The following is an 18,273-nucleotide window of genomic DNA, read 5'->3' as shown; positions in this document are numbered from 1 at the left end:
TTTCCTTTCCCTCTAGGCCTTATCCTAAGGCCCAGAGGGGTGGGAAGATGTGGTTCAAGAAATCGGAGGTTTTTTCCCGTTGCCCAAGATGAGTCCCCCTCCAGAGGCAGGGGGAGGGGGTGGTTATTCAGGTAGATGCCACCCTAGGGGCAGAGGATGCTGTTGTAACTCGGGTGACCGCGATTCCTTTCGTGGTTCTCCCTACCGCCGCTCCTGATGGGAGGCCCGACTGTGCGTTTCCAGAGCCAGTCGGGGGTCGAATCTCACTATACTCTGAGGCCTGGCAAGGTATCACCCAGGACCAATGGGTTCTACGAATAATTTCCGGAGGATGTCATTTCCTTCTCATCAAGTCCACCTCCAATCAAGAAAATCCCGGATGTTCCACCCAGTCAAAGGGATTCTGCAGCTTCAGAGGTTTCAAAGCTGCTAGAAAAAGGTGCCATCCAACATGTCCCCTCAGACCAGATCGGATTAGGGACTTGCTCCAGATTCTTTTTGGTGCCGAAAAGGGCAGGGGACCTGAGACAGATTCTGGATCACAGCCGATTGAACACCCATTTGCAAAAGTCCAAGTTCCGAATGGTCACGTTGCAATCTATTCTCCCATTGTTGGGAAAAGAAGTGTGGATGTGCTCCATCAACCTCAAGGATGCTTACTACCACATAAAGATGGACAGGGCATCCAGAAGTCACCTACGCTTCCGGCTGCTAGCCAGTCACTTTCAGTTTCGAGCCCTGCCTTTTGGTCTCACCACAGCCCCCAGGGTGTTCACCAAATGCATGGCAGTGGTGACTGCTCACTTGAGACGTCAGGGATTCCAAGTGTTTCGATACCTGGACGACTGGCTCCTTACTGCCACCACCAGGCATCTGCTACTTCAGACCAGAGACGCTACTATTAACCTATGTCAACAGTTGGGCATCACCTTGAACTGGGAAAAATCTGCCTTGTTGCCCTCGCAGTGTGTCACCTTTATAGGCGCCGAATTGGACACCGTCCTCATGCGGGCGTTTCTACCACAGGAAAGAATCAGTCTTACAACAGATTTATGCCTTGCTTCCTGTGAGAAGAGTGAAGGCAAGATTGGTCCTCCAATTGTTGGGGACGATGGCTGCTACGGTTGTTGGTCCCCGTGGCAAGGTTACATATGAGGCTCCTTCAGTGGCTACTCTTCGCCCAGTGGTCTCTTCAACGTCTTCCACTTTCTCACCCTATTCTTCTCAGACAGGTGCAAGCAGGATCTCAGTTGGTGACTTCACACCGACAACCTCAATGTGGGAAAGCCCTTCGTTCCTTCGCCTCCGATTGCCACGGTGACCACGGATGCCTCCCAGATGGGGTGGGGGGGCATTATCTAGGCAGGACAGTCCAAGGCACGTGGCAAGAGCATGACATGCATCTGCATATCAATGTCCTGGAGATGAGAGCAGTGCTACTAGCGTTGCAAGCACTTCAGAGCTTTCTTCCTCTTGGGACTATTGCAATCCACTCAGACAATATGTCGGTGGTATGGTATCTGAACAAACAGGGAGGAGAAACCAAGTTGTATCCCCTTTGCAGAGAGGCCATGCGAGTGTGGCAGTGGGCAGGGTCTTCCCAACGATTTCTGGTAGCAACGCACATTCTGGGGAAGTCCAATGTGATCACAGACAGGCTAAGCAGAGCTATTCTGATGCCTTATGAGTGGTCCCTGAACTGTTAAGTTGCAGAGCAGATTTTCCGCAAGTGGGGTCAGCCTTGCTGTAACCTTTTTGCCAGCCCCCTCAATCCCAATTGCAGCAGCTACTTCACCCTTATCCCCCCTCAGGGGGGGTCACCCAGGGACACTCTAGTCCACGATTGTCTCTCAGGTCTACTATATGCCTTCCCCTCCGGTTCCTTTGCTGTCAAAGGCTATTCAGAAAGCACAATCCTTGGGAAGCAAAATTATTCTAATTGCTCCACACTGGCCTCGTCAAATTTGGTTCCCCTTTCGCCATTCCTATCTCATGGACTCTCGACCCACAGCCAGACTTACTGACTCGCATGTCAGGGCAGCTCCATCCCACTCTTCGGACCCTCCTGTTGACAGCTTGGCTACTCCACTTCCATCATTAGTTAGGCTTCACTACTTTTTGCCAGAGGTGGTTCATATTCCATCTTACTCTCATAAGCCTTCAACCAGGAAGATTTATTACAGCAAATGGAAGAGATTTTCATCTGGGCACATGCCAAACAGATTGACCCTTACACAGCTCCAATCTCGTCAGTATTGGAGTTTCTTTCTATGCTTTTCAACCAGGGATCAGCTGCCGCAACCATTTAAGTCCAGAAGGAGGCGATTTCCACCTTTCATGTCGCAGACAAACCTAGTCTAATGGCACATAGACTCTGTAAGGCTTTCCTGAAAGGCACTTCGTTGCTTCATCCTCCTGTCTCTGAACCTGTTATGCCTTGGGACTTAAACTTTGTTCTACAGGGTCTTACTTCACCCCCCTTTGAGCCTGCAGCCACTTGTGATTTAAAATTCCTAACTTGGCAGACTCTTTGGTAGCCATCACGTCAGACAGACGTGTTTCGAAGCTTCAAGCTTTATCAGTTAAACCACCTTATTTGATTTTTCATAAGGACAGGGTTTCTCTCAGACTGAATCCTTCCTTTCTTCCCAAAGTAATGTAACCTTAACCAAGCCATTGAATTACCAGTGTTTTTTCCTCAGTTTTCGAACAAGGCAGAATTCAAATTACATCAGTTGGATGTGCACAGACAATTACGATTTTATTTGCACAGAACGAAGGACCTCAGAAAATCTGATCAGTTGTTTGTTTCATTTTCGGAAAACAGAATTGGGTCTCCTGTTTCCAAAGTCATGTTGTCTAGGTGAATTTCCAGATGTTCATCGTGTTTCACTGTTGCAGTCATTACAACTGGGTTATCCTGCTGGAAGGCTACCCGCAGTCAGCCTGAGTTCCGAAGTCTAGGTCCGGCGTCGGTTGCTGTCGCCTCTTCCCTGATGTCAGTACACCAGGGGTATATAAGATGCAGCCAATACCATTTTCTTCAGTCTTTCTTGCCGCACGGTGCCCGAAGCAAAAGCAGTTCGCAAGTGCGGGTCTGCCGACTCCTGAAGTTTTCAAATTCGAATTTCAGATCCGAAGTCTTCATTAAAGCCAAGTACCCCGTTGGGGAAACTTTTTTTTCTTGCTCCAGACCGATGTCAGAAAAAGTTAATAACTGTATTTCTTGTGGGAAGCGAATACCTCATAAGGATTTTCATTCTTACTGTATTCCTTGCTTAGGCCCTGACCATAACATTGCTAGTTGTCGGTTTTGTGCTAGATTTAACCAACGCACTTAAGTGTCTGTACGATTTTGCATTTCTTTACTTTGGCAGAAGATTTAAATCTATAATGCCGTCGGATCAGCCGACTACCGGAGTTTACAAAAAACGAAAAGAAAAAAAAAAGGACAGGCATCAGAGTTCCAAAACCGACGACTAGGCTACTTCTAGGCCTGTCGCCGGTTCTCAGTGAGGTGCTTTTGCAGCCCCTGACACCCGCTACCTCAGAGCCACAGGCCGCTTCTGACTCGCATGTGGAGCCGACTGGGCCTCTGGAAACGCAAGGTATTGGACACTCAAACTATTCCCTCACATGGGTCCGGAGCCACTGAGCAGGCATCTGCTTCTGAGGGTGTTTTCAGGCCCACGCAGTTATATGTGAAACCTACTTCAGCTACAAAGACTAAAGCAGCTCTAAAGACAAACAAGTACAGCATTCACCTGGACAGGCCTCCATGCCTAAAAAACAGATGCTTAAAATGGCCGAAGACCTTATTACTTCGATCAGGGGTTCCCATCCCCCTCCTGAAGAGAGGCCTAGGCAGGAGTTAGAATATGAATCTTCATACCAGGTTTCCATTTCCTCTGATTCTTCCTCTGAACAGAATTATTCTCTTCCTCCCTCTGAGGTTTTTGATGCTGAAGAAATCTATCCCTTCAGCGTCTCCTCCTGAGGATTATTCTTTTGGGGAAACACTGCATACTATGAGGGAGCATTTCCACTGGGAGATCCAAGATTACTCAGAATCCAAGAAAAGGCTCAGAGATTTCCTTTTATTGCCCCAGCACAGCCCCTTGCTATCCCGCCTTTTTTAGACTTTGTAGATGATGTATTTACAGAGTCCAGTTTTTCTCCAGACTCTCTACTACCAGCCCCTGTTAAGCCAGACAGATACTACAGGGTTCCTGATTCACATAAATTTCTCTAAGAACCCTGCAGCTGACCCAGAAACCATCTCTCAGGGTCCCAAAGGGGTCAAGGCTTCTACTGCAAAAAAAACTCCCTATCCCCTCTGATAGGGATTCTAGGGCCCTAGACAGATGGGGCAAAAAGATTTATACCTCTGCTATCTTGGCTGTAAGAGCTTTAAATTGCCAATTTCATATGCTTAAGTATCAGCAATATCTTATATCTTTGCTTAAACAGAAAATGCCAACAAATACAGAATGTGCAGACTAAAGAAATGCAGGATTTATTGCATGCAGCTGAACAAGTTGGAAAGCATACTTTGCAATGTGGTTTTGATTCTCTTGAGGCCTCCTGCAAGGGCCCCTGTTATAGGTTCTGTCATTAGGAGGCATGCTTGGTTAAAAGAACAAAATTTGCCGGATCATGTTAAAACAAAACAATTGGACGCTACTTTACAGAATGATACTTTGTTTGGTGCTAAAGCAGAAGAGGTGTTGAAGAAAATGGAGGACAAGACTAAATCTATGAAAACAGTCAATGATTTCTTGCAGGTACAGCCTCCCAGATTTAGCAGGAACTGGCCTACAAAAAATTGGTCCTTTCCAGTGTCGGACCGCAAAGGGGCAGATACAGACGCCCCAGAGGCAGATCACAGCCCCAAGGCTCATACAGGCCTAAACAATGGGGTGCTTCTACCTCCAAAAGCGGAGAGGAAAAATCACAGCCATAAAGGAAACTGTCTCAATGACTTTCCACTTCCAGCACCAAGCACTTATCTTTTGGCAGCCCGTTTGGGGGGAAAGCTAGCACTTTTTCCACAAAATTGGCCCATGATCACCCAGGACAAATGGGTTCTAAATGTAGTTTCACAAGGCTACAGGTTCCACTTTCACACCCTGCCAAGGCAAAACGGTATGCCAGACCTGCTATACAATCAATGGGCAGAGGCACCAAAACAAGTTTCATTACTCGTGGACATGAGGGCCATTCAACAAGTACCAGAACAAGAGCAGGGTCACTGATTCTGTTCAAGACTGTTCTTGGTACCTAGAAAAGACAAAGCCTGGAGATCAATACTGGACCTATCTATTCTAAACACATAACTGGATATTCCAAAATTCAAAATGTTGACTCTACAGCTGCTTCTGCCCATGTTTGGCAAGAAGGCTTGGCTTGTGACTTTAGATCTAAAAGAGGCATACCTGCATGTCCCAATCAGACAAACATGCAGAAGATACCTCAGATTCAAAGCTGGCTCAATGCACTACCAATTATCTGCACTGCCCTTTGGCTTATCTACTGCCCCCAGGGACTTCACAAAAGTGCCTGGCACCAGTAATTGCATTTTGCAGACAATGAGGAATACAAATATAGCCTTACTTGGACGACTGCCTTATTCAAGCGGAGGACAAGGACATTGTACTAAAGCATCTGGCATTTGTAAAAAGATTACTGACAAGTCTAGGGTACACAGTAAACGAGAAGAAATCAAAACTCGTACCCTCTCAAGAGAATATTCCTGGGTGCAAGCTTAAATACAACTGCCCAGTTGGCTCATCTCACCCCAGACAAACGCAGACAACTGACTACTTATTTCAGAATGTTGGCAGCAAAGACCCAGTTATCTGCAAGAAAAATTCTGCAGGTCTTTGGTTTCATGGCATCCTGCATTCTGCTAATTCCATATGCAAGACTGAATATGAGGAAACATCAATGGTATCTAAAAAGTGTTTGGACTCAACCTTGCCACAGCCTGGAAACAATAATTACCCTCATTCCCTGCCTGCAACAGGAGTTTCACTGGTGGGCAAAAGCCTGTCACCACAACACGGGACAGCCATTCACCTTACCCACAGCCAGGCAGACATTGACAACCGATGCATCAGATTATGCTTGGGGGGCCCGTATGGCAGGAAGATGTATTCAGGGCACATGGTCCGCAAGTCAGATGCATCTACATATCAATCAAAAAGAGATGCTAGCTGTTCAGAATGTCCTAACAGCCTTTAAGGATCAACTTCATCCAGGACATCTACTAGTAAAGACAGACAATACTACAGTCATGTAGTACATAGCAGGGAGGCACACATTTCTACTCCCTCTGCAGGCTAACTATGAACTTGTGGCACACATCATTGACTTACCAAGTACATCTGCAAGCTCAATTCCTGCCAGGAAGGAAAAATACTATGGCAGACGAACTAAGCAGAAACCTAATGGATCCCCACGAGTGGAAATTGGATCCACAAGTCTTCAGCATGATAACAAGGACCTGGGGATGCCTGGACATAGACCCATTTGCCTCCTCTCACAACTACCAACTACAAAGATTCTGCTCAAGGACTTATCGCAAGCAAGCATGGAAAGTGGATGCTCCATCTTTCAGCTGGAAAAATCTGATAGTATATGCCTTTCCTCCTCTGCCTCTCCTCCCCAAGGTACTCCTCAAGGTCAGACAAAAGAAACCAAAAATGATACCGATTGCCCCAGACTTGCCCCACCAGCACTGGTACCCAATTCTAAAGAGCTGGCCTCACTGCCCAGCCTTGACATGACCTCAAATTCCTCACTTATTGACCCAACAAGACAGTCCGATACTGCACAGCCAACTCAAAACCTTAAACCTGGCGGCATGGCAGATAATATAGCCTCTCAACACACGCCTCTCTCTAAAGCAGTGATGGATGTTATTTTGGAGGCCAGGAGGCCTAGCACCAGAAAATCTTATGCGGACAAATGGAAGAGATTCTGTGCTTGGAACCCAAGCACAAGGTATTGACACGGTTGTCCCAAATATTCCTCAGATTTTGCAGTACTTAACTGAGATGCTGCATAAAGGCCTTACGTTTTCATCAATTAAAATTCATGCCTCTGCCATTTCAGCTCATTACATTAGAGAACCACCTATTTCTTTCTCATCCGTTACTGAGGCAGTACCTCAGAGAGGCCAGAAACATAAGACCTCCAAGGAGAGTACCAATACCTGCATGGGATCTAAACTATGTCTTGGAGAAACTCACTCTGCCTTTGTTTGAGCCAGCCTCTGCAGCTGATATAAAATTCTTATCCTCAAACAGCTCTGCTCCTAGCAATAACCTCCGCTAGAAGAGTCTGAGTTACAGGCAGTCATGGCTGTGGAACCTTTTATCTTTTTCCATCCTGACAGGGTTTCGCTGAGGACAAACCCTACATTTATGCCTAAGGTAGTGTCCAGTGTGGCCCTTAACCAAACAATTAATTTGCCTACTTTTTATCCAAACCCACAGAATAATGGTGAGATAATTCTGCATTCTTTGGACATTCACAGACTGCTATGCTTCTACTTTGACAGAACTAAAGCTTTCAGAAAGACTGATCAACTTCTAGTGGCATATGCTGCAGCATCCCAAGGAAAGCCCATCTCAAAACAGACTATTTCAAAGTGGATAGACCATTGCATTCGTTTCCGCTATTCACAGCATAGCAAATCAGTGCCTAAGGGCATTAGGCCACATTCAACCAGAGCAGCAGCCACTTCAGCAACCTTCCTCGGAGGAGTACCAACCAAAGACATCTTAGAGGCTGCAACTTGGAGTTCAGTGCATACCTTTACAAAGCACCATCACTTACCTCTCTTCTCTAAATCCTGGGCGGCTTTGCCACTGCAGTTCTGCAGGGCCTTATAGCCTCTCCTAATCCTATTTAGCTCTAGCCTCCCAACCTTAGCTTTGGCATTCAGCCCAATTGTAATGACTGCAACAGTGAAACACGATGAAAGTAGTACAGTTGTGTACCTACCATAAATGTAGATGTTCGAGTGTATTCACTGTTGCAGTCCAGGTTACCCTCCTACCATCCCCCCTTTTTTCTTTGCTGGGACCTATCTGTACTTTTCTACTCTATACAACCTATGTGGTGTATTTGCTTGTAGATGATGGAAAAGTAGTTTTTTTTGTGCATGCATGCTTATTGGCATAATTTAGCCTACCTTTTTAGGGGCACCTGACATCTGGGATCAAGAAAAACTGAAGAAAATGGCGTCTGCTGCATCTTGTATACCCCTGGCGCACTGACGTCAGGGAAGAGGCGACAGCAACCGACACCGGACCTAGACTTTGGAACTCAGGCCGACTGCGGGTAGCCTGCCAGCAGGATAACCCAATTGTAATGACTGCAACAGTGAATACACTCTAACATCTACATTTATGGTAGGTACACAACTGTACTTTGTATTTCTTTCATTTATACTTCAGGTGGAAGAGATTTACTGTTCCGAGTGAAGGCTCACTCTACCCGGTCTGTATCTACATCTACAGCTTTTCAGGCCAGATTGTTTATGGATGATTGTGCTGCGGCTACTTGGGCATCTCCTCACACCTTTGTTACTCATTACAAGTTAGATTTTGTATCTAGAGGCAGGTCTTTCTTTGGTTCCACAGTGCTCAGGAGTATTTTTCCACTGAGCCTCCCAGGATTTAGGTGATGGGGACGCTGTCCCACTGGTAAGAATGTAGGTGAGATTAGACTACATAACATCAAGAAGTTATGTACTCACCATAACATTCGATGTATGTAGTCCATCTCGCCTCACATTCTTGCTTACCCCCCAACTTTCCCCATCCTGAAGGATCTGGAGGTTAGGCCTGGTTTCAGAGTTTCCTTCATTCTTGGTTTGCTCTTCCTTCCTTAGGTGGTGTTATGCATGGAGAGTGAGTGCTGGTGCTCGCAGAAAACTATATATCTGGGGATAGAGAGCAGTGCAGCATGGGATACCATCTTGGCCCAGCCAACTGAAAGACTTGGAGCTAAAGTATGGCCGAGTCAGAGCCGACATTCGGCTCCGAAACCACTGGTAAGAATGTGAGGCGAGATGGACTACATACATCGAGCGTTATGGTGAGTACTTAACTTCTTGTTCTCCCTGGTGGCTTGCTCACATTCTTGTGAATCTTTGGTATAACATAAAAATATGGGTCTCGAGCATTGGCAACAAACAACTTCCTAACAGATTGTGATGAAAGGAACCCCAGTCCTTCCCCCCTCTCTAATAGTTCCCTTAACTCAATTTTAAACGGTGCAAGAGGGTTGTAAGGGAGCTTAACACAAATTCTGTTGTCACACAAGTTCAGTTACCATGTTCTGGTAGCCAGCTTTATCCATAGTAACCCAGTTACCACCCTTGTCTGCTACCCTAAAAATGTAATCTCCTGTCTGGCCACGAAGTTTGGAAAATTCCTGCCATTCCTCTTTACTTAAATTAAATTGTTTATATTTGAATTTACTAAATTCTTTTTCAGTGTTATTCAACAACAGTTTTTCTAATGTAGCAACAACAGGAGACAATTTAGGGGAACAAAAGCTGTTTTCCACATTAGGTAAACTAGGAATCTTAAGCTGACCATAACCAGTAACAAAAGCAGTGCTACATTCAAAGGTTTCTTCAGTGCTGCAATTAAGTACATTTCAACTTTCATCATAGTCCTATATAGATACATCTAACAATGAGTCCTCAGAATTTTTAGATATGGATGAAACATATTTTTGCATGTTAAAGTAGCTCTAGAAAAATAAACTTTCAGATGAAGTTTGTGACAGAATTTACTAGCTTCGATAAGTACATTAGTGGGAACATATTTGGCTCCCTTTAACAGCACACCAGTAACTGTGTTAAAGTGCTAAATTAACAGTTTTTAAACAATCAGCATTACTACCTTGAATTTCATTGAGTCCATTATCAACAGTTTGTGAAGATACATGTTGCAAATTTCCAAAAGATAACATTTCCCTTTCTTTTTCTGTTTGCTGCCTGTCTTCCCATTGCTGCTGCTGTGCTGAAAACTGTGAGAACCATGGGATGAACAAGCTTGGTTCTCCTGACCAGCTGATCCTGTATTAGGCAGCATCTCGAGACATTAATTTTTGATGAAGTTTCAGCTGAAGAATATGAAGAATCACGACTAGATGACAAACTGTTCTTTCTGTTTTGCGACCCTCCATTATGAGGGAAACTGCAAACTGAATACGCAGAACCACTGGCAAAGTCATTTATATCCATTTCTAGTTTTTTCTTTCTGCCAGTCGTTTCAACTTCCACTTTATTCAGTTTTTGTTTGTCACCAAATTTTGTGATAGCGGGCTCAGAAATGTGTTGTTTTAGAGCTCTCTATGCTAGTGATCTCTTGCTGAACATGTTTTAAAGTACGCAAGTTCCTTTTCAATAGGATTTTTAACCAGCCCAAAGCACATTTGTTTATTTGTTTGATGACCGGGGAAGTACACTGGGCCAAGAAGAGCCCATTTTCAGTGGATGCCTGGGGAGAAAAGCTCCAAACAAAATTCATACAGTATTCACATTGCAAGATACAAGTATTGAAAATGTATACAGTATATAAGTTATGTAAAATACAACCTATAATTACTGAACATAGTAGTTTAAGTACACTTTGTGAGTTGAGAATGCATACTTGTACTGTAAATAGTAGTACATCATAGGTAGTGTACTATCTTATTCATTGAGCATTAGGAAAGAAGCATACATGTACTGGAAAACAGAAAACTGGAAATATTCAACATATAGTTGTTGAACATAGTAAGTTAAGTAGACAGAGAGTTGAAGAAGCATATAGGTACTGTGGATGGTAGTACATCATAGTGTACCATATTATAACTTGAGCATTGCAAAAAGAAGTATACATGCACTGGAACAGTGGTGCATTAATGGTATAGGATATAAGGTATGGATATAGTAGGGTGGGGGGGGGGTTAAGTTGTAGCGTGACAAGGGCAGTCCCATTTGGATGATAAGTGGGAGAACAGGTAAAATTTGAAGTTGTTATGGTTAGATTACATAACATGGATGGAAGAGAATTCTACTGTTTTGCTGTGGAACGGGACAGTAGTAGTTGTCTAGGAGGGTATGAGGGTTTGTAAACTTGTAAGAGATTTTGGTTTTCAGATCTGAGGGACCGGTTAGGTATGTAGGGTTGTAAAGGTGTGGCGAGAGAGAGAGAGAGCTTGCAGGTTTGTAGATGAGCTATTGGGCAATTGTAAGTTAGTGGAATTTCAGGTAGTTGGGAAGTTCGAGCTATTTGAGGGTGTCCAGAAAGTGGCAGTGATGTGATGAATTGTTTGCAAATCTGCATATTTTATTGTAACAGGATTTAAGTTTGGCTCGTAGGCCAAGTTGGAGGTTGGTGAACAGGGGAGCACCATACATGAGAGGGGAGAAGAAAGGTGTATGCAAGAGTTTGACTGGTAGGGGGGCTGAGGTAATAGTGTCGGTAGAGGAGACTGATTTTTTGATTGAGGAATGTATGTGGGTATCAAATTTTAGGTCTTCATCAATGATGATACCTAGTAGCTTGGTATATTGAATGATTTCTAAGGTGGTGTTATTTTGGCTAAGTATGGAGAATGAGTGTTTGTCGATTTTGGAGTTTCTGGAAGGGGTAAAGATCATTAGTTTTGTTTTATTAGCGTTAAGTGGTAGGTGATTGGATTGCATCCAGGTTTCTGTTTTGGAGAAGGCTAGTTGGGTTTTAAGTAGCAGTTTGGAGGGGCTGGAGGATGAGCATATGATGGTAGAGTCATCTGCTGAATGGATGACTGAGGATTCGGGAATGGCGTGGTGAAAGTTATTCTAGCAGCAAATCTTGTTCTGCCTCTGTATACCCTCCAGCTGGAAGTAGGTCTATAGGTAGACCTCTGGGAGTTGTATTTAAAGCCAAGTATTTCTCTAGCAGTTTAGTATCAGAAAGAAGATAAATTTCTTTTACCATCAGTCTGTCCAGCTGTTCAAACTTCACTGAGTGGCCATTATAACCTGTATAACTCCATAGATCAGCTCCAGTCAACCGGGATTCTCTCTCCTTAAGTAGTTCCATGAACAAGCTATTTGTTGCAGCTTCCATAATACACCATTCACCAAAGGAAACTGGTAACACCAACCTTGCCATATTATAAACGCTTAACTAAAACCAAAGAAAAAACACAACAACCTTATAAATCCAAAAGACGTACACAGATTTGGAGTACCAAACAGCTTTAATCCTGGTACCTCAGCATTTCTCCTTCAAGGGAAATCAACATACCAAATTCTAAAGCTTAAATCTACTAAACAATTGTGTTACAAAATTTGTCTATACAGCCTACTTTTAAAGTGACCAGTTCACATTGTACATAAATACATCCCTTAGTCATGAAAAACTGCTGCATTTCCCATAGAGCTTCAGCAGCAACAAAATTACCATGAATTCTACAGCAATAACATCATCAAAAAAATTTAACCAAGTTTACATAAAAAATACAACACCCTCTCATAATGTATGTACTCGTATAAAAAATGTATATATATATATATATACACACACACACACACATATACTTTTATGGACATATCAATGAAATTTTTCAAAAATCTACCACCACCTCCTGATTTAATCCATGTGGGACCAAGGTTCCAAAATTAAAAATGAAGGTAGTCTCCAGATTTAACTTGGCAATTAGAGTACCACTACCACAGTTACCAGATGGTTGGGCTAATGCACTAAAAAACAAGGAATCAAAATTTCCATAATGGGCTTCAATAAAATGTTTTGACACTGGACTGAAGCCTATATTACCCATTCTAATATTTCCCAAATTCTAGTATTTCCCAAATGTTCCAACATTCTGATAACTTTTCTTTTGTTTTTTCATGACTTAGGGATGTGTTTATGTATAATGTGCACTGGTCACTTTAAAAGTAGGCTGTATAGACAAATTTTGAAACAAAATTGTTTAGTAGATTTAAACTTTTAGAATGTGATATGTTGATAACCCTTGAAGGTGAAATGCCGAGGTACCAGGTCCTTTTCCTCATGACAGGCCACCCTACAATCTATTACAAATATGTCCATGAGGTTAATCTCACATGTAGCTGAAGTACCTTGAGGGTGGCTGGCTCAGGCATAGCTGTAATGAGACGTGCCTGTATGCGGTTGCGATTTTTTTTATGGAGCCCTTCAGGGTGTCATCCATCAATGGATCTTTTTTGTTTGGGTCAGCCATTAGAGACTCTCCACAGTAAATAAGATGGAAAGATGTCTGCCATCGGAATCTGCTTTTTTTACTGTAAGAATCAATGTGGTAGCAAGATCTTGAAATCTCAAGGTCCTTTCCAAGAATCACATGAGGATTTTTCCACTAGTCAGAAGGGGAGTTGACTACAATGGTAGACTTTGCCCAAGTGGCAGAGGGGGGTCTGTGGAACCAAAGATCTTTTTCTTCTTGGACAGATCCTTCTAGCACTCCTGAAAGGTTGCCCAACTGTTCCTCTCTTGAGGCAGTCGGGGGGGATTCTTATCCTTGCACCAAATAGCCATTACAAAAGACTGTTGGGTGCAAAAGATTATATCAAGCAGATATTTAATTCCTTTATTACAAATTCCCGTAAAAGAAGAAAAGTCTTCCCGAAGTTCCATCTACTCAGAGGGAGCTTGCATATTAAGAAATCTGAAAGTTGCTAGAGAAGGCAGTCATCCAAGAGGTCCCCCCAGACCAAATAGGATCTAGAATTTACTCATGGTTCTTTTTAGTGCCAAAAAAGAGAGGAGACCAGAGACGTATCTTGGATCTCAGTTATCTAAGCTAGTAAAGAATTCCAAATTCCGGATGGTCATAGTTCAACCCATTCTACCTTTTCTATAGAAAGATTACTGGATGTGCTCAACTTACCTTCAAGATGTGTACTATTGCATCAAAATGGCCAGATACTCTCAAAGGTATCTATGCTTCTGGCTGGGATCCAGTCATTATCGGTTCAGAGCCCCACCCTTTGGTCTCGCCACAGCCGCCATGGTTTTCACCAAATGCATGGCAGCAGTAGCAGCTCACCAGGACTGCTCCGTTTCAATGTGTGTGTCCTTGTTTACTTGACTGGTTCCTCACTGCACTGATGAGGCATCTGCTCGTAAAAGCAAGTGACTATATTTACTCGAGAGATCTCACTCACTGGGAATCACTGTCAGTGTAGACAAATCACAACTTCAACCAGTCCATGTATTGAAGTTTATAAGGGCTCATTTAGACACAGTCCATTCTCTAGCTTTTATGCCTCAAAGCAAAGGTCGTATATTGAAGACACGTCGGACAGATTTTTTTCTCTTTCTCTCCCCAGCAAAAGTGGTCCCTAAAGCTCTAGGGTCAGTGGCTTCTGCAATTACTTCAATTCCCACTTCAGTAGACCCTAGCAGTGCAATGGCCCTTTCATCAGCACCCCTTAAGGCATCCAATTAAACTCTCAGGCTTGCAGAAAGTCTTTGCTTTGATGGATTCACTCTGAGGAGATTGTTCAAGGGCATCCGTTTATCTTTCCTCCCCCTAATGCCACATAGACTGTGAATGCCTCCCAGTTGGGGTGGGAGGGGGCATTACTTGGGATGGACTGTTTAAGGCACATGGTCTCTACAAGAGACCAATTTGCATATCAGTATCCTAAGGATAGGAACAGTGCTTCTAGGGTTGCAGGCCTTCCAGAGCTTTCTCACTCTAGGGACTATTGCAGTACAAACTGACATGTCAGTTGTCTGGTACTACAAATGACAGAACCAGATCCTGCCTCCTTCACTGAGAAGCAATGAGAACATGGCAGTGGGCAATGTTATCCAACTGCTTCCTTGTAGCGATGCATATATTGGGAAAATCCAACTTTGTAGTGGACAGACGCAACAGAACCATCCTCATACCTCTTGAGTGGTTTCTCAACCTAATCATTTGCAAACATGGTCTTCCACAAATGTGGTCAACCTTGCTGCAACCTACTTGCATCTGCCTTCAACGACAAATGCTCCAGGTTCTTTGCCCTTATCCCACCTCAGGGACGGTCACCAAGAGATGCTCTAGTCCATGTTTGACCCTCCGGTCTCCTTTGTGCTTATCCTCCCCTGCCTCTTATCCCAAAGTTTCTTCAGAAAACACTTTGGTTGAAGAGCACAGTAATCGTCATTCCCTTCTGGCCATGACAAGTGTGGTTCCCCTTCCTTTTCCCCCACCTAATATGTCCTCCTTGGATGCTGGATGTCCTTCAAGGATGCATCTGCAGTCATAACATATGGGTTGTCCTGCCTCAGGCAGCCCTTCGGTCGGCCGGATTCCAAAGTCTGGGTCCGGCGTCGGCTGATGTCGCCTTTTCCCCGACGTCAGAGCAGCTGGGGTATAAAAGCATCAGCTGACACCATTTTCCTCTGTCTTTCTTGCCGCGCAGTGCCCGAAGCAGAAGCTGTTCGCAAGTGCCGGTCGGTCAGATCCAGAGATTTCAGTTACCGAAGACTTCGAAAAAAGCTAAGTACCCCGTTGGGGACTTTCTCTTGCCTCAGCCGATGTCAGACAAAGTAAATAATTGTTTAACTTGTGGGAAACAAATACCTCATAAGGATTTCGATTCTTACTGCCTTCCTTGCTTAGGCCCAGACCACGACGTATCAGCTTGTTTAGCTTGTGCCTCCTTCAACCGACGGACTCTCAGACGTCGGTCGGAGTTTGCAGAGGAGTTTTTTGGAACCGACTTTGCTTATAAAATGCCGTCTGAGACACAGACTACGCATATGGTCAAAAAACGCAAGGAAAAGGACCGACACTCGCGGCCCGTGGTTTTGGCTGAAACCACGGTTAGGCCTACCGCGAGTGTCTCGGTTTCGGCTGAAACCGAGCCCACGGCTATTCCTACTACCAAAACCATACCTCCGACCATCGAGGCCCCGGCCGAGTCTGCTTCAGAACTCCCTACCGAAGCTAGTGCTCAAGAATTGTCCGACACCATACCTTTGGACATTTCTACTCCTGCACGTGGGGCAGCTAGGCCCCCAGCTTCTATGTCTATTAAGGCCTTCTCCAGGGCAAAGGCTGCCAAACTTTCTAAAACTTTGCCTACCAAATCAACTTCACAGAGGCCTTCCTCCAGTTCTCAGATCCTCAACCTTGCTGAGGACCTCATTTCCTTAATTAGGGGTTCCCAACCTCACCCAGACAGGGCCTCCCAACCTCCTCCGGACAAAAGGCCCAGGACTGATCCCTCTGAACCTCTCTCCTCAGATTACTCCTCGGATGGATCTGATTTGTCAGACCATCAGGAAGGGGCCTACTCGCCTTATGAGGATTCAGATGCAGAAGATTCTATTCCTTCGGCCTCCCCACCAGAAGAATTTTCCTTTGGGGAGACTTTACACTCCATGAGGGAGCACTTTCAATGGCAGAGTCAGGATTTCTCTGATTCTAGAAAAAGATTAAGGACCTTTTTGCATTTGCCCTAGCGTAGGCCCTTAGCCATACCTCCTGTTCTGACTGTAATTGATGATGTGTACAGTGATGTCAGTACTGCACCTGATTCTCTTCCCCCGGCCCCTACCAAACCTGATGGATATTACAGGGTCCCGGATTCTCATTTCCACCTGTATAAAGCACATGCTGCAGACCCAGAAACTATTTCTCAGGGCCCTAAAGGGGTTGCAGCTGCTAATGCTAAGAATCCCCTACCCTCTGAAAGAGAGTCTAGAGCATTAGAGAGATGGGGAAAAAAGGTATATACATCTTCTACTCTTTCTGCCAGGGCATTAAACTGTCAATTCCATATGATCCAGTACCAAGAATGTTTGTTAGATCAGCTGAATAAAAAGCTTTCTGCTCCTGAACCTTTAGACCGTAATTCCCTTCAGGATTTGGTACACAACTCTCAGCAGGTCAGTAATCATTTTTTAAAATGTGGCTATGATGCACTGGAGGCTTCATTTAGATCAGCTATGACTGGGGCAGTAATTCGTAGGCATGCCTGGCTGAAGGAGCAATCTTTGCCAGACCATGTCAAGGCTAAACTCCTCGATGCTCCAGTGGAGAAACAAAGTTTATTTGGCTCCCCTGCACAGGAGATTCTAAAGAAGGTGGAAGAAAAAGCAAAATCTGTGCAAACAGTAAAGGAATTCCTGCAGGTCCAACCTCCGAGGTTCAGCAGAAACTGGCCTACAAAGAATTGGTCCTTTCCAGACTCCTCCAGAGCACAGAGGGGCAGGAACAGACGTACTAGAGGCAGAGGTCAATCAAGAGGTGCCTACAGGGGCCGTCAGTGGCAGCCTGCAAACCAGAGGAGTGGTGCAACAGCTACAACTACTACCACTACTACAGGACAGACCCAATGACTTGACTCTGATTCCGCCCACCAGGGATCAACTGGAAGCACCCTTGGGCGGAAAGTTGGCTTTTTTCTCAAAAAACTGGCATTGCATTACAAAGGATACATGGACATTGCAAATAATAGACAAAGGATACAGGTTTCACTTCCATACCTTGCCAAAGAGAGGCTGAATGCCAAACCTTCCACCAAACCAGAAGGTAGAGGCTTTAAGACAAATCAGCAAGTTAATTCAGATGAAAGCTATAGAAAGGATACCATCTACAGTACAAGGCCAAGGATTTTACTCCAGACTATTCCTTGTGCCAAGAAAAGAAAACAAATGGAGGCCTATACTCGACCTGTCCACACTGACCACTTATCTCATTGTGCCAAAATTCAAAATGCTGACCTTACAGCAACTTCTTCCCATGTTGGGCAAGGAGTCTTGGCTGGTGACTCTAGATCTCAAGGAGGCATACCTGCACGTCCCTGTTCGACCAGATTGCAGGAGACAACTCAGATTTCTTGCAGGATCAGAGCATTATCAATTCTCAGCATTGCCTTTTGGCTTATCTACTGCGCCCAGAGTATTCACGAAATGCCTGGCATCAGTAATTGCACACTGCAGACTTCAGGGAATTCAAATTTATCCATACCTGGATGACTGCCTAATACAAGCGGACAACAAGAAGTTGTTGTTAAAGGACTTGGCCTATGCCATACACCTGCTACAAACCTTGGGATACACAGTCAACATCCAAAGGTCAAGACTAGTACCATCCCAAAGGATAACCTTTTTGGGTGCGAATCTGGACACAATCACTCAGATGGCTTTTCTCACAGAAGAAAAACAAAAACAACTTCCAGATTACTTCATGACTCTGACAAGAAAAACTCAGCTTACTGCAAGGAAAGTCCTG

This window comes from Protopterus annectens, chromosome 2.part0, assembly GCF_019279795.1.
Source record: "Protopterus annectens isolate FY-2018-M chromosome 2.part0, PAN1.0, whole genome shotgun sequence".
In the NCBI taxonomy this organism is placed as follows: Eukaryota; Metazoa; Chordata; order Ceratodontiformes; family Protopteridae; genus Protopterus; species Protopterus annectens.
Note: the sequence above shows the minus strand (reverse complement) of the source record.